The 23,331-nt window shown below is 45.3% G+C and overlaps 1 protein-coding gene across 1 annotated transcript in view; it reads right to left on the reverse strand.

Annotated features, from left to right (window-relative positions):
• GPR20 (G protein-coupled receptor 20) overlaps positions 1-21,833 on the reverse strand; it is a 177,394-nt gene extending 155,561 nt beyond the window's left edge. Inside the window, exon 1 of the mRNA XM_069219012.1 lies at positions 21,741-21,833. The gene's annotated coding sequence lies outside the window, so the exon portion shown is untranslated. The remainder of the gene's footprint in view (positions 1-21,740) is intronic.
• Positions 21,834-23,331: the final 1,498 nt, after the last annotated feature.

Consider the following 23,331-nt stretch of genomic DNA (forward strand, 5'->3'; position numbering starts at 1 on the left):
CAGTAGATTTTCACCACTGAGTTATAAAGGAAAAGTGTAATAAGATATTTTTAAAAGCAGGCAGGTTCCTGATCATGCACGGTAAGGTGAATGAACAAGTGTTAAAACTAAAGCATGGCTTGACTGCAACATATCATCAACAACATTAGGGTAACACGTTGAGACTTCATGTAACAAAGATACACCTGTTGGTTTGTTATGATTGTTGTTTAAATGTGTGGATAAAGGGGGAGCTATTGCTGGGACCGATCTTCTATTAACCGTGAGAGCTTTAAGCGCTCATCACACTTCTGCATGCTGCAAAGTGAGCAAGAATTATTGCGAATACGTTTCTTTCAATTTAGATTGTGGGAGCGTCCCTCACACGAAGAATGTACCTGAACTGTTAAATAACTTTAGCTAAGAGAGAAGATGCAGTTTGGATGTTCTGACGTGCTAGCACCTTTGAGCATATAACATTTTGGCTCTTTGCTTTATGCTGTCTGAAGATGGGGCCTCTGACCAAACCCAAGGTGTATCTAATGGACTACACAGGAATGCACGATTTACAACCCCGTCCATTGCACAATCGGCTCTTCCTCTACACCTTGTAACTATAGGCTCCACTTATCCAGTCGTGTGTCCATGTCGATGTCCTTCTTGCTGCCAGAACTCAAGAGTATGTCGGGAAGGTAGTCATCTTATGAAATGTTCTAGGAGATGGGTCATTTGTCAGTAGTTCCTGTACTTCTCCTGCCAAATGTCATTCTAGAATCTAGATTGTCTCTCATTACCCACAATGTTTACTGGGTTATGAATAAGGATAGCTCGCTGCACTTTTTGGATATTTCTGCCTGTAATGGGAGAAGAGTGGAGATAGGAATTGACAGCAGGAGAGCCATGTGTAGAGGGATTTTGTGTAAAAGATTTAACGACTGTGCTTGTAACGGGCAGTGTGGGGGTGTTTGCGCTTCGAAGGTCTGCCAGAGGATTGGGATTGGTAGAACAAGGCCGCTAGATCATACCTTGGAATTTCACAACCCAAAAAGGTCCCAATCCCTCCTTGTAGCAAAGCAACCCATCTCACTATAGCATACCCTAGATACATTCCTGGGAATAAGTTTACCCACGACCCACTAACATGGTTACCCATAGCACAGCCCTTGCTATACACAGTCTCATGAGTTAGGGAGGCAGCAGCAAAAACAGAAAGTAAAAGTGGCTCTCTGAGCTATATTTACTTTCATTAGTTCCCTTTTCGCACTCTTTAGAATCAACTTGGAGTATATGGTGGGGCTACGGTGATGATGTTATTGACTATTAAAGGGTGCTTGATCTCACTTTCATTAGCATTGGTGAATTGATGCCTGTGGTCTATAAAAGTACAGTCCACTCTGTCTGGTGGGCATTGTCTTGGATCCTGGCTGGAAAAAGACCTTCCTTGTAATGCACAAGATTGTGAAGGAAAACGGAGTTGGAAAATGAGAGCGCCGGAAAGATTCCTTAAACCATTAGCATAGCAAACTTTCCGGTCCTCTCACATCCTTCACACAAACAGCTTCCTGCCCTTGCTTCCAAAGAATGCGTTCCACTTAGATGAAATACAAAGACTTGACAGGACACAGATTTTCAAAATATTAGCGTTAGGCTGTCATAGCAAACAGAACTCTGCTTCCAAAGTTCTCTTGAGCAGAACACCGTCCCCTGCACTTGTCCCGATCCATCACACCCTGTATGCAGAGTTTGATGTTCTACTCCGGAAGCGTCAACACAATCTTAATATCTAGAAAACTAGATGCTGAATATTGAGCATTATAGGGACCAGTGGCCAGACAGGGTACATATATAATTTGTTAGCCCTTCTCACAGAAATGATGGACACAGCTTCAGTACATTACCGAACAACAAATGCAAGTGGGGTGATCAAAAATTAATAAAATGGTCTGTTGTGATTGGGTAGTGTATATAGTTTCAATGTGTACACTGTTTATATTTAATAGATATGTTCAAGAAATTTATGGTTTTACACTAGCAAATAGAACTATTTAACATTTATCTAGATGTCTTTTTTTAGGTCTGGCCTTAGCTTTAGGTGTGTCTCTAGCTTTAGGTTTTCCCAAAAAAATCATAACAACCTTGCACTAATACGTATGTAGACTGGTCTGTTGAAGTGTCATTCACAACTTGTTTCCGCCCACCACAGCCTACAGGATAGGGCCGTTGTCTGCCCACTTCAGCCATTGGCTCACTGAATGTAGATGTATAACTCTGCCTCATATGTAGTCCCACGTAGTTCCTGGACAGGTTGCGAAGATCAACTTTCATTTCATGCTTCTTAAATCATTTTTGTGATAAGCAATGTTTTATGTTTTTTATGCAAATATTTGCATGCTACCCTTAGAGAGTGACATTTTTCCTTTTTATTTCTTTTATATTTTTTAATCTATATTTCTGATGTTTTCAAAAAAAGAAAGAAAAAATATCAGGCTTGCCAATACTTGTTCACAGGGACAAGTGAACTGATAGCATGTTAGTTTTAATTGAACTGTGTCCTTTCACACGTCCCCTTAGCAAACTAGAGCACGCCGATAAGGTTAAAGGTTACCATGCTTTCCCCTTGCCCGACTGTTAGGAGACACTCCCAAGTGCACCCATCGATGAACCCTCTGCCCCTCTGTTTTTTTCCCTCTGCCAGCCTTACAAGCTGCCTATCCGTCCTTTAGTGACCTGCAGAAAGGCTGCTGTCTGAGCACACCTTCATCATTCATTCTACTTAAGGAATTATTTGTCAAGTGTACACACTGCATACTGTTCATGGGGGTTCTTTGAAGATTGGAGTCACCATGTATGTGTGACATACTCTTGAGTACAACAGTTTTTATTCCAAACCATCTCTTTCTCAAAGCTTTTAATTTAGTTTAAGAGGAATCATAACGCACATTGGCATAACTCCTGCTGCAGTTAAACTGGTAGGGCGATTACACAAAGCTGCTCTGAAAGCACCTACACATCCGGACGAAGTAAGGCAGAGGAAGTGACATCACAGGTGAGCAGAAAGACAGACTGGCGAAGCTCCAGAACAATCCACTGGAGCTGTGCCTCTCCTCTTAACAACCCTTTCCCTGTAACCTAACATCAACTGATCTCCGCCAGCCTATCTATCTCACCAACCATTCACCTGAAACCACATAGCCCAAACTAATGATCACACCTAACTGGTATTAATATAATTCCATCACAAAGTACCTGGAGTAAACGCATGCATTTTATTTCTTAAGTGCATGGCACGTGACTAATCACAATAACTACTGGATTAAGCACTAACCTTGGGTCCTTGAGTAGCGTGCTACTCGCTGTAAAGGGCTTCAATGCCTCGACAGGGGTAGTAAGTGCTACATAAAAACAGTTGCAATTAACACAGTACATTGACAATTTAAACTTACGGAGTAAACAATCTTTGACATACAAAACAGCTTTAAAGACACAATGGGGGTTATTACAACTTTGGAGGAGGTGTTAATCCATCCCAAAAGTGACGGTAAAGTGACGGATATACCACCAGCCGTATTACGAGTCCATTATATCCTATGGAACTCGTAATACGGCTGGTGGTATATCCGTCACATTTGGGACGGTTTAACACCTCCTCCAAAGTTGTAATAACCCCCAATGTGTTATAAAAAAACTAATTACCAAAACATTTTTAGATTTACAAACTTTTGCACAGACCTTCTAAATATTAAGAGCCTTGTTAACTCAAAAGCGTCCCATGATCTTTTATTGGACAGAGTAAGGGATGGCCTCCTTTGCAAGATCCAATGGATGGTAACTAGCCCCACCAGAGGAGTTCCAGCAAATCCATCGTACAAAATGAGCACTTGCTAGATAAAAAGGATAAACATCAATACACGATGTTTTAAAAGGTTTATCTCATACGGTTCCATTTGGAATTGTGAGTTTTATTACAAATCCTAATGGTGTACTAATGTTGATAAAGTTCTCCTAGAAAGCTTAATATTGATAAGTGTTAAATCCTATGTCCTGGTTTAACACATGTAAGTTTTTGTTATTTTTTTTAAAAAGAAACAAGTTATTTATCTTTAAAATTCATATTATAATGAATGCATTGGCTGGGACCCGGCTTACAGGGCCCGTGTCTTTCTTAGAGGCGCAGGGTGATCCTGGTTGTCATTTGCAGAAGACACGTCGACTTCCTGTGTCTTAACAAGAACTAGCATCCTTCCAGATGTCAACTTGCAGGAAAAATATTAATGTTGCAAATCAGCAGATTCACATTATAGAACCAGTACGAGGTTGGCTGGTGGCAGCTTCCCCATCAGCAGCAGGTTAGACTAGTGTGCAATGCTGAAGCGAAATCACCTGGCGAACCTGGTACCAGCTATTCTGCGAGACAAAAAGCAAAATACACCGCTTAGCATGTTTAGCCGGTGGCAAAGGTCAGCTGAGGGGGCTGCGAAACTGACAGCACGACTCTGGCACCAGGGGGTTACAAAGGCTCCAGGGGGCCCTCAGCACAGTACACTGTGCTCAGGCTGCAGGCCACTGACTGTATTCAGTGGGAAGGGTCTCCCTACAGGTACTTTGCAGAGGGCCCCTTACGTTTCTGTCTGGCACATTGCACATTCTAAGGATTGCAATATTTATAGATTTAAAAAAAACACAAAAGCTGCCTACGCTAACCATGTTAAATCCTGAAACTACACTTCCTAATTTCTTGTTACAGAAAACAAATTTGCAGAAACGGTGCCAAGTCGCAAGCATATTAGAAGAAATGTTTCCTGGCAAAGGCTGCTGATGGAAAAATAAATCCACAACAATCTGATGTGCCATCAATGTCAGAAAGAAACAGAACACATTCGTATAATAGTTTCCCTCACATTATATAAAATGTATATCCATAGACACTAGAAAGAAGGCCAGTAGTATGGATACAATTGGAAAGCGATCACCAACAAGTCATACGTGCTTCCTTCTGTCCTGGTGATTGGTTCCTGCTGCTTCTCCAAGAGTCTGGTCCCTCCAGTGAGCTTTCACTTATGGCCTCTTGCACAATACATCTCATGAAGGTACTCTTGATAAGAGAAGCAGAACAGTATACCCTGGATTCCCAAAGTGGCTAAATGGAGAAGCCATGAACCAGACTCAAGTCTCATGCTGCCGAACTCTTCAGCTTGCACACTAGGCCTCATTATTCTGTTGCCCAACCCTACTCACATCCCCTCACCTAGTGAAGTCAAAAACATTAAGAAGTTGCCCAGTGAGTGTGTGGCTGGGTGGATGCTGGCCAGGAATGGAGCAGCAATTCTTCAAGGGAAATTATGCTGAGGGGCATTGTCTCGCCAATCACAATTCTAATTTGTAAAAGGTTTATCAAAGGAAAGTACATTCTATTTTTTGCCAAATTCATATTTCAGTCCAGGCCACTCAGATGTCTTTCGACCTTGTGAATGACCTTGCTGTGCACACAGATATGAATTCTGGAGTGCTGTTAGACGTAGTGATAGATATAAAAGCAAATGCGTTTCAAAGTATTTCATTCAAGCCCTTTCCTCCAACAGCACTTCAGCAAGGTAAGCTTGCACGCTGCATCTAGTCAGTGACACCCAGAGGCTTTTTCAGAGACACAGCCTATTTGGGGTCCCTTCTTCCTTTCCCTTATTGTAAGTTAAGCAGAGATTGCCCTGGCGCTTTGCTTTTCTACTTTAGTGGACCCCCAGCTGTAAAACAGAGGCACAGCAGGTATATGTCGCTCTTTTCACTTCTAAAAGAAACCTTACACCACAGAGACAAGCACAATTAGAAAGTGTGCCTCGGGGTTTCAAGCCTAATTTGGAGTGAAATGCTAAATGAACCCGGAGAATTTAATAACAAACCTGGCATCCTGGACTACTCCTGTTTGGCTCCTGTTACTACAACACCCCTGACTCAGTTGGTCCCAAAACAGGACTAATGCACATGATCTGCAGTTCTTAAATTCGAATCCTGGTATGTTAACTCATCCTTCCAAGGTGGGTATAACACCAAAAAGGCATTTTTAGTGCTTAGAGATGGCAAAACTGGTGTGAAGCCCTATTGTAGGAAGTTGGCTCTGTATGTACTATTTCAAAGTAAGAAATAGTGTGCACAGAGTCCAAGGGTTCCCCTTAGAGGTAAGATAGTGGCAAAATTAAATAATTCTAATGCTCTATTTTGTGGTAGTGTGGTCGAGCAGTCGGCTTATCAGAAGGTAGTGTTAAACATTTGTTGTACACACACAGGCAATAAATGAGGAACACACACTCAAAGACTTACTCCAGGCCAATAGGTTTTTATATTGAAAAGTATCTTTTCTTAGTTTATTTTAAGAACCACAGGTTCAAGATTTACAAGTAATACTTTAAATGAAAGGTATTTCACCTAGGTACTTTAGGAACTTTGAATAATCCCAATAGCATGTACAGTTTTGGCAAAAATGGCACTAAAATATTTTAAAAGTGGACACAGTGCAAAAATAAACAGTTCCTGGGGGAGGTAAGTAGAGGTTAAGTTCACAGGTAAGTAAAACACTTACAGGTTTCAAAGTTGGGTCCAAGGTAGCCCACCGTTGGGGGTTCAAGGCAACCCCAAAGTTACCACACCAGCAGCTCAGGGCCGGTCAGGTGCAGAGGTCAAAGAGGTGCCCAAAACAAATAATCTTCATTGGAGAACAGGGGTGCCCCGGTTCCAGTCTGCCAGCAGGTAAGTACCCCCGTCCTTGGGGGGCAGACCAGGGGGGGTTTGTAGGGCACCAGGGGGGACACAAGCAGGCACAGAAAGTACACCCTCAGCGGCGCAGGGGCGGCCGGGTGCAGAGTGCAAACAGGCGTCGGGTTTCAGATAGGAAGACGCGGGGGTCGCTCCTGCACTGGAGTTCGGTTCCTTCAGGTCCTGGGGGCTGCGGGTGCAGTGTTGGTTCCAGGTGTCGCGTCCCTTGTTACAGGTAGTCGCGGTCAGGGGGAGCCTCTGGATTTCCTCTGCAGGCATCGCTGTGGGGGCTCAGGGGTGTCGTCTCTGGATATTCACGGGCTCGCAGTCGCCGGGGAGTCCTCCCTGAGGTGTTGGTTTTCCACAGGTCGAGCCGGGGGCGTCGGGTGCAGAGTGGAAAGTCTCACGCTTCCGGCAGGAAACGTGAAGTCTTTAAAATTGTTTCTTTGTTGCAAGAAGTTGCAGGATTTTGAAAAGGCCGCTGTTCACTGGAGTTTCTTGGTCCTTGGTTGCAGGGCAGTCCTCTGAGGCTTCAGAGGTCGCTGGTCCCTGTTGGATGCGTTGCTGTTGCAGTTTTCTTCAAAGTAGGGAGACAGGCCGGTAGGGCTGGGGCCAAAGCAGTTGTCATCTCCGTCTTCTCTGCAGGGCTTCAGGTCAGCAGTCCTTCTTCTTGTTAAGGTTGCAGGAATCTAGTTTCCTAGGTTCTGGGGAGCCCCTAAATACTGAATTTAGGGGTGTGTTTAGGTCTGGGAGGGCAGTAGCCAAAGGCTACTGTCCTTGAGGGTGGCTACACCCTCTTTGTGCCTCCTCCCTGTGGGGAGGTGGGCACATCCCTAATCCTATTGGGGGAATCCTCCAGTCACAAGATGGAGGATTTCTCAAGGTAGGGGTCACCTCAGCTCAGGACACCTTAGGGGCTGTCCTGACTGGTGGGTGACTCCTCCTTGTTTTTCTTATGATCTCCTCCAGCCTTGCCGCCAAACGTGGGGGCTGTGGCAGGAGGGGCGGGCATCTCCACAAGCTGGGATGCCCTGGGGTGCTGTAACAAAAGGGGCGAGCCTTAGAGGCTCACCACCAGGTGTTACAGTTCCTGCAGGGGGAGGTGAGAAGCACCTCCACCCAGTACAGGCTTTGTTCCTGGCCACAGAGTGACAAAGGCACTCTCCCCAAGTGGCCAGCAACATGTCTGGTGTGTGGCAGGCTGGCAGAAACTAGTCAGCCTACACAGGAAGTCGGGTATATTTTCAGGGGGCATCTCTAAGATGCCCTCTGGGTGTATTTTACAATGAATTGCACAGTGGCATCAGTGTGCATTTATTGTGCTGAGAAGTTTGATACCAAACTTCCCAGTTTTCAGTGTAGCCATTATGGAACAGTGGGGTTCGTGTTTGACAAACTCCCAGACCATATACTCTTATGGCTACCCTGCACTTAAAATGTCTAAGGTTTTGCTTAGACACTGTAGGGGCATAGTGCTCATGCACATATGCCCTCACCTGTGGTATAGTGCACCCTGTCTTAGGGCTGTAAGGCCTGCTAGAGGGGTGACTTACCTATGCCATAGGCAGTGTGAGGTGGGCATGGCACCCTGAGGGGAGTCATTTTCTCCCCACCAGCACACACAAACTGTGAGGCAGTGTGCATGTGCTGAGTGAGGGGTCCCTAGGGTGGCATAAGACATGCTGCAGCCCTTAGAGACATTCCCTGGCATCAGGGCCCTTGGTACCAGGGGTACCAGTTACAAGGGACTTACCTGGGTGCCAGGGTTGTGCCAATTGTGGAGACAAAGGTACAGTTTAGGGAAAGAACACTGGTGCTGGGGCCTGGTTAGCAGGGTCCCAGCACACTTTCAAGTCATAACTTAGCATCAGCAAAGGCAAAAAGTCAGGGGGTAACCATGCCAAGGAGGCATTTCCTTACACCTATGTTTTAGAAACAGGTTTCACCCACTAATTATTTTGCCTTGGTGAACGCTACCACGTGAACACGCCACTAGAGCCACACGTCTTCTGTAGACTGTTTCATTATGTATCAATGTTCACTGGCTATTGTGTACTTTTCTGCTCCTGTACCAATTTGGTATGGTTTTTATACCACTCTGCCCACTGTTTCTCCCTCATGTGTAAACTCTTCAATAAAACATTCTGAAATTGAAAAAAGCAAGCAGGTCTCAATCACAAATGTTGAAGGGAAATAATACATGATTCTACACACCAATGGGCGGTCCCTATGCAGGATGTTTAGCTGAAAGTTGAGGTCCATTGTTGGTAGGGCAGTGCAGGATACCAAGTATTGGGGTTGTTGTGTTTTTGGAGGGAGGTCACAGAAGTATGCCAGGTATGGGACAGTGGTGTGTCTGTTGGACAAGGGACAGCATGCTGCCTATGTAGGATATAGTGTTTGACAGCTGTTCAATATTTTGCGGTTTATGGACCCGATATGAGACTGTGCATCGGTGCTGGCCGGACACCCCGGTCTGTGGCCATTTGTGTGTGAAGGTTGCGGGATATCTGGATATGGGACTGGAGGTATGGATTGTTTGGGGTGAAGTGCAGGACTTTTGTCGGTGGTGTGCTTACTACTTATGATATTTGCTGTTTTAGGGAAGAGGCATGAGGACATTAAATATTGACTTATTTAGGGGGGCCGATAAAGGTGAAGGATGACTGTGGTGTTTTAGGAAGATCCCACAAATAGATGTATAACAAGATTTGCTCCCTGTTTAGTTATCATTTAAATTGCAGGAATAGATTTCTTCTTTTTAAGGCTGAACATTTCTGATTGTGGATATATTTAAATACTACACAAATACTGCAAAAACATAATTGCAAGCAGAATAATGTGACTTTGCTTGTGCTTGTAAGAAATTAGGTTATTGGTTAAGGAGGGTAGACTCCCCAGTCAGCAACCACAATCCTTGTCAGGATGAACCACAAAAGTCACTAAATAAACCTATGAGTAACCCTCTGGTAGCTTAGCACCAAAGAAGTCAGGCTCCACTTAGAGGCAATGGGTAAAGTATTTATGAAGCACACAACAGTAATAAAGTGAAAACATAATACAGGAAAAATCCCACACCAGTTTAAGCAGGCATTGGCAAAGCCAATAGGTATTGGCAATCCGGGAGCTATTGGTGCTGTCAATATTTTTTAGCCATGTTAAACAGCAGCATGGCTGCTGTTCAGCATGACTGAGTCATGTAAAAAGCGCTATGACCCAGCCTCGAGCAAGTTAACAAATCACTCATAAATGACTGAGGCCGTCTCATATGGAAGGAAAGATAGAGCCCTATTGCAGACTACAGCCTGAGGCCATAGAAAGAAACGCCTGCCGCCGTTCAGCTCAGGAGCGCAGACAGCAGTCATAAAAGCCCGAGCTGATGATAGTGTTTGTGCGGTGTGCGTCTACAGGTTGATTTACAGCCCGGATGGTGCCATGCAAGAGTGTGCCTCTAAAGCCGTTCTACACCCAGCACCATAAACAATACTTCAAAGTAGAGAAATCAAGCGGCTGGCGTCAGAGTTTGGATGGGAAGGGGCTAGGAAATTTAGTGCATGACAGCAATTGCCAGAAGATATGACAATGATCTGCAACAGGGATCCTGTTGTACATGTGTACTGATGCTAGTCTGTCAGAAGGGGCTCGGTGCAGGAGCGCTCATCAGATGCATCTCCTTATAAAAAAACAAGTGAGAGCAAGTGACGGAGTGAGCCTCTTATTAGTGTCTGGGGAGCTGCCTGGCTGTAGCTAAAGAAGAAAATGTGTTAGAAAATAGCACATAAATGGCATGAAGGGGGGTGAGGTGGTGAACAAATAAAGGTGCTCTGCGAAAGAAAAGAAAAAACAAGGTTGAGGACAGGTGAGAGGAGACTGAGCGAGTGAAAGCACAAACACTTGTGTGGAGTGCTGAAAGGCAAAGAAAAAGGTAGCTCCTTAAATGGGAGCAGTGGATGGATACAAGTCATTGCTCCATGTTCGGGGGGAGGGCCAAACACAGGAAGGGGCATGATGCATTCATGCTAGGGACAAACTGGAGCGAAGGATACAAGAGCAGCAATGCAGTGAACAAATGGTAAGCCTATGGGCGGACTGAAGCCCACTGAATTGTAAACAGCATGTCTCTTTGAAACAGCGCATGCACTGTCTAGCCAAGACCTAACAAAAGGGAAATTGTATTTACTAAAATGACCCCAAAAGGAATTAAATCTAAACAGTAGACCCAAGTTATGAGTTTTTAAATTTTTGTGTGAAATCGTCTACAAGATCAAAGTGACAACCGTGGGTTTCTGGTTGCGCAAGACCGGGTCAAAGTCAAAAGTTAAGGCTGACTGTAATGGAGCATGGTTCAGATACAAAGGGTGAATTGGGCCCATTCTCAGCTTACCTTTGAACTTAGAAAAATTTGTGAAGTAAAGATCCTGAGAAGGTAGAGTTCAGCAGGGCAAAAGGAGTAGGCTGTGTCCAAAGAAGAGGTGTTGACGCGGGGGAGCCGCTGGATGTACTCTCAGTGAAGCCGTTGACAATGGCAGAAAAAAGCTCCAAGTGGTAAAACCTGGATTTTCGGGCCAAGGAAGTCTTAGTCGTTGATAGGGAACCAGTCGTCATTGAGCCCAGTGAAGATCTTTACCTTCAGACTTAGGCAACTTTTTTGGAGTCGAAAACCTCCAGCGGGACAAAGCTGCAGGCTGTAGCCGAAGAGGGCTCCACAAGGCAGGCTGCCTATGCTGGGAGGTCCTACTGAACAGGATTTACAGCCATAGAGAAGAACATAGTGGGAGCTACTGCAAAGTCAGGCCAACTGGCATAACACCTTGGGCGGATCGCCTGGCAGCTACGTCCTGGCCTTCTTTCAGTTCTCCAGGAAGTTTTTGTACAAACATTTTCTAAGTCTCATCACCACTACCTAGTGTCTAGGACTTGGGGGGCATCACATGGGGAGGCGGGAAGTAGGACTCATTCCAGCACAGGCCAGCAGTAGGGTTCAAGGCCCCCACGCAGGAGGCCAGCCAGCTAGCTCTTGGAGTCACTTCTAGTAGTCCTATGTCCAAGGAGATGATCCAGTTTTCCTTCAAGCAGCATGGCAGTAGGACAGTTCTCTGGTAGCAGCAGGACAGTTCTTCTGAAGTCTTCGACAGGTCCCGAAGTGTACTGAGGTGTTGTTCTGAGGGTCCAGTTTTTGTGTGTGGGAGAGCACCCTGTCCTACCCCCACATCTGGTTCTGGAAGGTTCTTCACTTCCCCTGTCAAGGCTCCAAGAAGTCAGGTGTGATAAAAGGCTAATGTCAGGTTCCTTTGTGTCTTCTAGATGCAAGTTCTTCGAAGTTCAAGTTTGAAGCTCCGCCCCAGCCATCACGGCAGGATGGCCCATCCTACCGACATCTAGTCCACTTTGTGTCACTGTCTGGGAGGAATACACAAACCCCAACAGCAGAACCACTCACAGTCATATGACTGAGGACACTGACAGAAGGCACAAACGCTCAGGACAAGAAAACGTCACATATTTAAAAATGGCATTTTCATAATTGTGACTTAAAATCCACCTTTACCATTAAAGACGATTTTAAATTACAGTTAATTTGAGTGTAAACATGGCATCTCTACCTGCTCTCAATCCAAATTTAGAACTTATTAAATGTAATAAGGTACCCAGTGTTAGTCAATGGAAGAGATAGACCTCACAGTAGTGAAAAACTACTTTAGGAGTTTTATACTACCATACCCACATATTCTATTTATAAATACAGTTAACTTTCCCATAGGAGCCTTTAGGGCCCACCAGAGGGGTGACTTATACGTATTAAAAAGGAAGGTTTAGGTCTGCCATAAGGTTAATTTTGCCAGGGTGAAATGGCAGACAAAACTGCACTGCAGGCTGCAGTGGCAGACCTGAGATATGTTTTACAAGGTTACTTTTAGGGGGTGGCACAATGAGTGCTGCATCTTATTAGTAGTATTTAATTTACAGGCCTGTGGTACCTGGAGTACCACCATACTAGGGTCATACAGTAAACTTAATGTGCTAACTACCATCGGCCACATTACAAGGCTGGCAGTCCACGGACCGCCATGTTGGTGGTGGCAGTCCGACCACCAGATTACGAGTTTGGCGATGGAACCTCCAGCTGACCGCCAGTGCACCGCCAGCACCGCCATAGTCAGGGCAGCGCTGAGCACGGTGGTCGGGACTGTGGCAGTCAATGTTGCCAAATCAGTGTACCACGGCCATTATGACCTGCGGGACCGCCAAGCTTTCCATGGCGGTGACTCCGCCATGGAAAACTTGGCAGTCCTGCAGGTGAGGTGACCAAAGATGAGGCTCCAGGGGTGTGGGCCCCATGGTGGGTGAGGTGGTGGCCCCTGTGGGCCCCGCCTATACCTGTTGGGTTTGGGGAGCACTGTGTGCCATGCACAACAGGGTGGATGGACACAGACGCCCACCGGGTTGGTGGCAGCCTACCATGGCCGTCTATGGCCACAGTGTGCTGCTCCCTGCCTCTGCCCGACAGCAACTCCAGCCCTGTGGGACAGTCATAATAGGGTGGGCCAGGGACCATCAGACTGGCACCGTCCTGAAGGCCACCACCCTGGTGGTCCAACTGGTCCACTGACCAGCCTGGTAATGAGGCCGCATGTTTTAGTGAGAGAGAACACGCACCTAAGCACTGGTTAGCAGTGATAAAGTGCACAGAGTCTTAATGCCAACAAAAACGATGTCAGAAAAAGGAGGTTTAAAGGTAAAAAGTGTGGGGGCATACCATGCCAAGGATGTCAGGTCTAACAGTGCTTCAAAATTAAATCTATGAGCCACGATCCAAAGTGTTGCACCTGGCATTAAAGATCATAACGAAGAGAAACGGAAGTTTGGAGATATTCCAAAATGAGATTACTAGATGTTTCATTGTTTTAACCAGACGCCTTTTGGGAAAGGAAATAATCCTTCACACCTCTGTTATTGGCGGCTCCTAGAGCACCTCCTCCACTCTTGGCCTGAACCTTGCCCGAAGATGCTCATGTTCCAAGTAAAAATATGGCTGTGCTCTCAATAATCCTTGTTTTTTCCAGGTACTGGTAATGCGTGCTGCTTTCTTCTCAGTGCCAAGACACTTTGGTGACATAACACAACAAAAAATGTAACATGTATATGCCTTTGTGGTTGAATATGTGCTATTTGTGTGTGTATGTACATATAGAGTCCCAAGGTGAGAATATTTGGTATGGGTTATAATTAGCGAGACTAAGAACACCCGAAGTCTACTATTCTTGGCCTAACAAAAGTAACCAAAGTGATGTATGTATGCGCTATCTAACTGAAATATTTGAAGTGAGTTATGCTTGGCTTAAATAAGAATATCAAGGGGCATATTTATACTCCGTTTGCGCCGAAATTGCGTCGTTTTTTTTTATGCAATTTCGACGCAAAACTAACTCCATATTTATACTTTGGCGTTAGACGCGTCTAGCGCCAAAGTTCATGGAGTTAGCGTCATTTTTTTGCGTGAACACCTTCCTTGCGTTAATGATATGCAAGGTAGGCGTTCCCGTCTTAAAAAATGACTGCGATGCATATGCGTCGTATTTATACTCCCGGGCAAAAATGACGCCCGGGAGTGGGCGGGTCTAAAAAACCCGCATTTGCGCCGGATTTTAGCGCCTGGGTCAGGGCAGGCGTTAAGGGACCTGTGGGCTAAGAATGAGCCCAGAGGTGCCCTCCCAAGCCCCCAGGGACACCCCCTGCCACCCTTGCCCACCCCAGGAGGACACCCAAGGATGGAGGGACCCACCCCAGGGACATTAAGGTAAGTCCAGGTAAGTATTTTTTTTGTGGCATAGGGGGGCCTGATTTGTGGCCCCCTACATGCCACTATGCCCAATGACCATGCCCAGGGGACAGAGGTGCCCTGGGCATGGCCATTGGGCAAGGGGGCATGACTCCTGTCTTTGCTAAGACAGGAGTCATTTCAATGGGGGATGGGCGTCGTAAAAAAATGGCGCAAATCGGGTTGTGGCGAATTTTTTGCCTCAGCCTGACTTGCACCATTTCTGGACGCCCATACGCCATTTTCCCCCTACGCCGGCGCTGCCTGGTGTATGTCGTTTTTTTTAACGCACACCAGACAGCGCCGGCGGCTAACGCCGGCTAACGTCATTCAATAAATACGGCGCCCGCATGGCGCTTCAGAATGGCGTTAGCCGGCGCTAATTTTTTGGACACAAAACTGCGATAGCGCAGTTTTGCGTCAAAAAGTATAAATATGGGCCCAAATATGCTTGGCTCAAATGGGAATATTCCTGGTCCTCCTGAGTGAATTATAGCTAGCACAAGTGAAAATATGGGGTGTGAGTTACATCCAGCAAAGAGTATCTGTAGAAAGGTGTGGCTGCACTGGCTACTCACTCCTGAAATGAGTTATTCCTAGCTGGACTGCATACAATGGATTTGAGTAATGCCTTCCTAAGGAAAAATACTGAAGCAACACTCCTCTGTCCTGTCTATGTTTAGCTATAGCAAAGTAGGTCTGACTCGGCTAAATATACCTGATCTGATGTATGCTTGGCCCAAGTAAAAGCACCTATCATAATTGTTTGTCCAGGCCAAGCATACCTCACATATGTTATGCATGATTAATGTAAGATTAACTGTTATAATTTGTTTCATTTCCGAAAAAGAAAGCCTATTATGAATAATTCCGGGCTTGACAACCCCCAAAATATGTGAAGTGAATTGTGTTTGGTGGAAAAATATCCCAACTGAGTTATGCCTGGTCCTGCTGATACCAAATGCCAACAAAGACACAGGAAGCACCTTGTACACAATGGAAACACTGTGAGGCAACTTCCAATTCTTTGGATAGCAACAAAAACTACAAATAATCCCCACACTTGTGATCTCCAAGCTCGGGTATGTCAGCGGTGAACCACATGGTACTGTATACCAGTTTACCTCATGATGTCTCTTTCATCAATGGGACTGCATTAGTATATGCCAGGATCTGTGGAACCTTGCTGCAACTTGAAGCTACAGATACTTTCTATACTAGGATCCTTAACTAACCACTCAATACTAACCAGACAGCCGTGCGAAGACCGCAGTGATAGGCGCATAGTGGTGATCATTGGAAGATTATAACATAGTCCATCCTGCAAGTCCCAAATAATCACATACCTTAAGCACTGAAATCCTATATTGACAAAAAGGATGATGCACCTTGGTGAACACCTCATAATGGCAATCACGAGAAAGAGGACTGTAATCCTGGCAAATCTTTGATTTCCTTCAGCCTTTCTCTATACCTGTATCTACCCTGAATCCGTAAGATCTCAGCGCAAACCACCTCCGGAGAAAGACACTATAGGAAACCGGACTGCGAATGTAAATGGAAACTACTCGCACAGTAAAGAGGCCTACTGAGCTAGTCAGAGCTGCCGGGATCCACAAACCATACAAATATGCATCTATCTGTCACACTCTCTTATCCATCACACCGCCAAACGTTGTGTCCCATAGTATGATACTCGCACCATGAAATCCTTCCCGCACATAGGTTCAAAGCAAAGTCTACACACTTCCGCCAAACACACACCAGGCGTAGCTTGCTATCCCTGTGGATTGGCACTTCAATGCCCCACACAGGGGTAGTAAGCACTATATAAATGCATAATACAATGTAATACAATACTAAGCTACCGGAAAGGAGTTTTGCCCATCTCAAAGTAAAATACCTGAAGGAACTAAGGTCTAGCTAAAATTCCTGAGGTTAGGTATGCCTGGCCCAATTTAAAATACTTGAGGTAAATTGTGTCTGTCCATCTGAGATTAACTTTGGTAAATTATGCTTGGCCCATCGAAGTATTCTAAAACTAATGTGTGCTATGCTAAACTTGACTAAAAGTACGAGTTGTGCTTGGTCCGACCAAAAGTACTTGAAGAGAATTTATTTCTGACAAGTACCGGGGGTACATTGACACCAACCTAACTTAAAGTATATGGTCTGAGTTATGCCTGGCCCACCTAAAAAATATCTATGCCTAGCTGGAATATTCATACCGCTAACGAGCTACGCCTAGTTCAGCTAAGTATACCTGACGTAACTAAAAGTACCTGACGTGAGGTGTGGAAGTCTGGCTATGCCTGGATCAGCCACAATACTACAAACTAGCAGCAGTTTAACAGACTGCTAACACATATAGTAAGTGATGCCAGACAACTAAGTTTACCTGATGTCAGTTATGCCTGACCCAACTAAAAATATCTGAAGTGAGTCAGCCACGGATGACAAAAATGCCTGAAATGAATTATAAATAGTCAGACCTGTTGGGAGAAGGTGCTTTCGCAACTAAAATACCACTGTAGGAAAATACAGTTTTAGGCTCAGTCAATTGAGATCCTCCCGAAATGAACTGTGAATAAGCAAGAATCCCTCACTTTCCTAAATTTTTATGTTTTTTAAAACCCATGCAAGCATAAATGTCGATCTGTCTCACTGACTGGGCCTTAGACTCAAATACTTTGTGGAAAAAAGAAATAAACTATTAAAAACATCACATTAGACGTCGCTTCCCTAATGTTCCTCAGTAAGATGTCTTTATGGCGCGTTTGAAGGCTCCGAACCCATTTTTGGTAAATATACGCTCTGATGTATTGCTGGACCCAGCAGCTCTGAGCCCAGACTCTAATCCCGCCCCTTTGGAATGCTCGACGGTTCCAGCAAAATGTTCCATTAGGGTTATTTGAAGCAGCAGATCGTGCAACAATGCTAGAAATAGCAAGCCCAACCTGATGTAAATAATTCACAAAATCCTAATACATAGAACAAGACAAGGGCTGATTCAGAAGGCTTTTATGAGTACAGCAAGTCCTAAAGGAGGAGTCCTCCTTTAGGAATACCTGCTGTTTTGTCTGTCTGACTTGGCCGGAAAGTCAAACTGAGTATTAGTAAAAGCGCAAAGAGGGCACAGCCCTTTCTATTTGTACTAACTGGAAACGCAAATCCGCAGAATATACTCATTTTATTTCCATTTTTGATGTTTTGGGGCCAATTCATAAAGGCATTTAAGAGTATGTGAGAGTGCAACAGGTGCAATATTTACAATTTTTCTCCAAAATGCCATTGTGAATTGGTGCCATAGGGCCTGATTTAGAACTCGGCGGACGGGTTACTCCGTCACAACGGAAATCTAGTTCCCATCCTATCCTGTGGGATTTAGATTTTGGCGGACGGGATATCTGTCACCGTTGTGCTGGAGTAACCCATCCTCAGAGTTCTAAATCAGGCCCCGCATTGTGGAAAATGTACGCATGTGTGAGAGTGAACGGTGCTCGTGATGGGCAAAGGAGCTTGATTCGAAACTGAGTGGAGCAGTATGACCTTCATTGCTGTGGTAGTTTGTGGTGGTATACAGAGATTGGGCCCTAATTATGAGTGAGTAGGAGCGGAATTACCAAATGCGATTCCGTTCTGTGTGATTCTGAGTGGGCTGGTATTCTTCCACCTGTGTTTCCCGGTGTTGGAACACCAGACCCAATTTTACTGTGCAGTAATTCAATCCCGAAAAATAGCATAAGGAGGAGCTGCCAAGTTCCTTTCCACTTTCTTTCTGGCAGGGGGAGCGTACAATTCATATAATGCTCCCTCTGCCACAAATAAGCTTCCTTTCCTTGTCCCTACTCTACAGAGCCCCCCCCCCCAACACAGAGGCTGCAGCCCACATTTACCATCAGCTCAGAGAAGATGGTAAATGTAAGCATTAAATCCTATGGAATTGTAATTTCTGTGTGATTTAATGACAAGTAAATCTGGTCCGGTAATTACCCATACCATGGGTTTAACTAGTTGTTGCGTGGTACTGGCACATTATTACTGCACAGCAATGTTATTTTCACGTGTGTATCTACCACCAGTACAATGCAACTCATAATCAGCCCGTTAGGCTACACAATTAATGTACTCTATCCGGACCATTCACAATAGATAGGATGCCTCTTACCTGACCACCAAGAATACTCACCAGGGGCACAAAAGTCATATGAGGCGTTCTAGAAATGCTACAAATACCCATTCACATTACTCAATGAAGTAGGTCACTCTATTTGTTGGGCAAAACACTTGCTTGGGACAAATTGCCACTTTACAGCACTGATAACAGAGTAAACAGCTGTTCTTGTGAGATGATGTCCCTGTGATGTGTGGAGCATTGATTGAAAGTTGTAGGGTTGCAAGATTGGGAGCTTAAAGAGGCAGGCATTGCTGGTTTAATCAGTGGAGGGAACTGAGGAGCTCTGTCCCCTCTGCGAATGGGGAATTGGTCCAACTTCACAACCTGATGGACTAGAAGGCTTCTTTAAAGAGGCATAGTTTTAAAATATTTTTGATTTAGCCAAATTAGGTTGAACTTTAAGGTTTTGGTACAGTGAGTTCCAGAGCTGAGCGCCAAAAGTGTGAGTTGATTTCCTGATATTAATCTTCCGATATTTAGCTCCATTCATTTCTCTTAAGAAAGCTGTCCTGCAACTGGGGCCTACTATTCTCTTATTTGCTGTCCTAAGGCCGGGCCTCTGGTTGCAGCAGGCTGTAGCTATAGTGTAGCAGGTGCAGTGGCACCAGGTCCATGGTCCTTACCACCAACAATAGACATTCTAGAATGTTGCTTTGCTTGATGACGTCTGCGTGGGTTTTGAGATGCATTATGGCATCATTCAGTGGCTGCCCCCCTTTAAATATGAAAGCAAAGATGCCTGAAAAAAGCTGACTGAATCCGTCATTTGCACTTCTCCATCAATGTACCCGGTACCTGGAACAATATCGGAATGGACCACGCCCTCCTGCAGTCAACAAAGAAAGTAAAGATGGATTTCTTCAGAGAACAGACCTGCTGCCTACACCTGAGGAACCTACGAACTACCTGCCTCTGGTAACCAATCATGAGTCGTATCTCAGGGCTCGTCCTCGCTGCTCTCACACACATACACTGTAGCGACTCCGCGTGTTATAAATTCACGGGCATTTTCACGTTTCGAAGATGTCGTCTGCTAATTCTAAAAAAAAAACAATATTTTAAAAATCTCGAAGGCCTGCGGCCTTTCCACTCCTGCAATCTGAATTTATATTCAGTTTGCATAAAGTGTTGGCAACTAGGAAGGAAATTCCCAGTCAGGCAGCAGGGAAAGGTCAAGAGGCCAGACTCGCTGGTTGGGTCTGGTGGGAATGGAGGTCCTGTGAGGGAATGGGGAGTTCTGCCCGTCACAAACAACACAAGCACGGTTCTGGTTCAGGAATGCTTGTTTCCTCTTTACTGTTGGGCGCATTATTGTTCCCACAGTTCCACCCTGATCTGGAAATGCAATAAAGTGGGGTATTCAGCACCACACTGACTCCAATTATTTAGCCACAAAACATTTTCCTCAGCTACATATATAGTGCTCCGAAGCCGCCGAAAGGTGAAATGTGGGGCTAATGGAAAACACTGATAAAAGAAGCGCTTTAAAAAAGGCAACACATCGGCAGAACGCACTAGAGGCCGAGACTAAAGTCTTACACAGCAAATGCTCAGATTGTTCGAAGGAGCATGGGAACAGTGGACTTTCCAGCCATAAGGACACTTCAAGACACACTGCTCTTGTCAATCAGGAAGAATGTGCCATATGCTGAAACGAAATGGAACTATTACCACGATTTTGTAAAGCACAAATTGACAGCTGCAGCGCCCCTAGGCGCTGCTAATTAGTATTTGGTATGACAAATTAATTGCCACCGGTCAGAGAAGGCAGGATTCGAACCCTAGTTTCAGAGTCTGTATCTTCGTCGCTGGATGATACCTCCTTCAACATGGCACTGAAGGCGCTATAAAAAAAGATGCTCGTATCGCTTACAGACCTTCTTTCTGCAAGGCACAGCATTTTGTTGAATCTCTCTTCTATCGATACGTACTAATGCATAATAAGAATAACACATCCCTGAAGTAACTCATTGCATATTAATGACGCACGGCGTACAACGCACCGGGTTACTTTCAGTACTGGAAGGGGCAGCCAAAATGTGAATGAATCTGTAGCACTAATGCAGCATTAACAGTATGTGTACAGACAGAACAAAAGAAGAACTGACTGTAAAAGTAAAGTGAACTACTTTAATCCAAAAAAACGTTTATGGGGGTTTGAGATTCTTAAAAAAAAGGCAGAGATGTAATTATTCTTATTTAAAAATACAATTTTCATGGCTATATATTTAGCATTTAGATCTTTTGCAAGATTCGGTGTGGTGAGATGCCGTCCAAGATGTAACTCTGAGAATAAACACTGGTAAGTGATTTAAACATCTATTGTTGTCAAGTAAAATGTAAATGCTTCGTTTTTATGGGGTTTAATACTGAGTCAGATGATATCTAAGCACTCAGAATTTAGGAGATGAAGCACAGACAGATAAGTGATTTGCCCAGGATCACACAAATTGCCTAACGGCCAAACATGGTTTAGCTCTCAGGTGGAAATGGTCCGTGACTAACCACTTAAAGTACGAGCCCACCGCACCTCACACTAGACAGCTAAATATCCTAGATCACACATCACTCTAGACTGCTAGAGATCAGAGGCGACACCTCACATTAGACAGCTAGAGATCCTAGACCACAACAGAAGCTAGACAGCTAGGGACCACTAAGGCTTTCAGCTTTGTGTGCAATACACAGACATCCAAGTGCATGCAGCAATCCTGCATTGACACAGTTCCGCAACAGAACGCAAGAAAGATGCTACAAACATTTCCAAAGCTGCGACCAGAAATTGCAGTTTGCACAAAAAGCATTTAATTTACGGTGCCAATTTTATGCACCAGTGGTACTTTCAAACGCGTGCTTTGCAGCAGTTTCTGGAAACATTACGCTAATGGAGCCCTATCAAGTGAATATCCAGGCTCCTGCTCTACATCATGCCCTAATTGCTGCTAAAACGGCCCGAGGGAGCCTGCTTGGCATCCCGCAGCCAGCCACGCGCCCTGGCAGGTCACAGCAGAGAGTACTTACCGGGTCTGGTAGAGGCTCCTCTGCTGCGGCTCCCCAGGCTCGCTCCCGGATCCCTGAATCAAGAGAAGGCATTTACTTTCCAGCGCGCGGCCCCTCGGAGTAATACACGAAGCAGCCCTCCGGGTTTACTCTACGGCTGACGTCACGCCTCTCCTAGCAGTCCCAGCTCGGCCTGGTGAGGGGCAGGCTCCGGGGGGGAGGAGGAAGCCAGTGAAGGGGCGCTTTTTAAATGTCACTCCATAGCTCAGCAAACTGATGGCGAGCATCTGAGTTTGTAAAAGTGGGGCTTGCAGAGGGCCCCATCGTGCTCTACATGGAAGGGTAGGAGGAGTGAAGTGGGGGGATAGGCACACAGTGACAGCGAAGGGAGATGCACACCCACAACAGTGGGTTGATGGTCCATCAAGACAACGCTAGGGCGGCTGAGTGGCCGCCCCTTTTGCAGGGTCGACTGGCCATATGGGACACAGCGAAAACTCCTGATAACTTTAGGGACCGGGGGCTGCTTTTAGGGCTACATGGATAAGGAGTCATCCAATATACAGCCCACAGACCAGCCCTGAATGGACACAGATAATTAGATAGACATGTATGTACTTCACGCCCCCCCCAGTCCTCATGGAGAAGGTTGAACTTTATTAGCTGGTAGGAACACATTTCTAGGGCTGCTGTTAGCCCCCAGTCCACCACTGGCAGACATTATGCTGTCTTTACGTGGTGGGGATGGCCGTGGGCACAGTGGGCTGGGCAAGGGTGAAAGGGCAATACATTCCAATAACCTGGTCACCTTCACCTGATTTCTTCAACTAAATGGTTTCTGCTGTTCTTAGGGTGATGCAGTCACTCCGGCTTCCTTCGATGATGCTACTTGGGGGCATCGCAGAGCTGAACTATTCGTTAGAGTACGTCAGGTGGGCTTTCCGGAGGTGACTAGGTAGCTTATCCTCCTGTAAGAGCGTGGCAACCACATTTAGCTGTCAAGTGGCCAAATGCCATGCGACCCCTCCAGCCAGTTATAATCTTATCACCAAAAGCACTTTGCATTCTGGTTGCTTAAGTGAGAGAAGTTGAAATGCAAGTCTCAGCTTGTTGAGTGCTGCTGGCTAAAAAACCTGGACTGCCTGAAGGTATGACACATGACATGGGGCCACTTGGCAGATATCCCATAGACATACTGGGACTGGGCTACCCAGTGATTTAAATCGGCAAGTACTGAATATCTGCACTTCTTTCATATGACATGGAGAGCACCTGCACTTCTCTGCACGATACAACACATTTAATGGGACTATATGAGCAATTTTCAGGAGCAAACAGGTACTCTGGATAGAGTATAGAAGTGCTTCTATAGTTCCATTTAAAGGAATGGGTTTGCTGCCTACTCTTCAACAAAGTCATGCTTGAGGCTTAACCCCTCACAGCTTTGCCACCACAGTGTGCATCAGCATCCCCTGTTTTCCCAGAGCCATTGAGCCACACGCAGCAGGCTACATGAATCCCATAACATTGGCATCATCCATGGCTGAAGACAGTGCCAATCTGTGGCATTATTAGGATCGAAAGATTCAAGGGAAACTAGTGAGAAAAGTTT

This window comes from Pleurodeles waltl, chromosome 2_2 (genome assembly GCF_031143425.1).
Source record: "Pleurodeles waltl isolate 20211129_DDA chromosome 2_2, aPleWal1.hap1.20221129, whole genome shotgun sequence".
In the NCBI taxonomy this organism is placed as follows: domain Eukaryota; kingdom Metazoa; phylum Chordata; class Amphibia; order Caudata; family Salamandridae; genus Pleurodeles; species Pleurodeles waltl.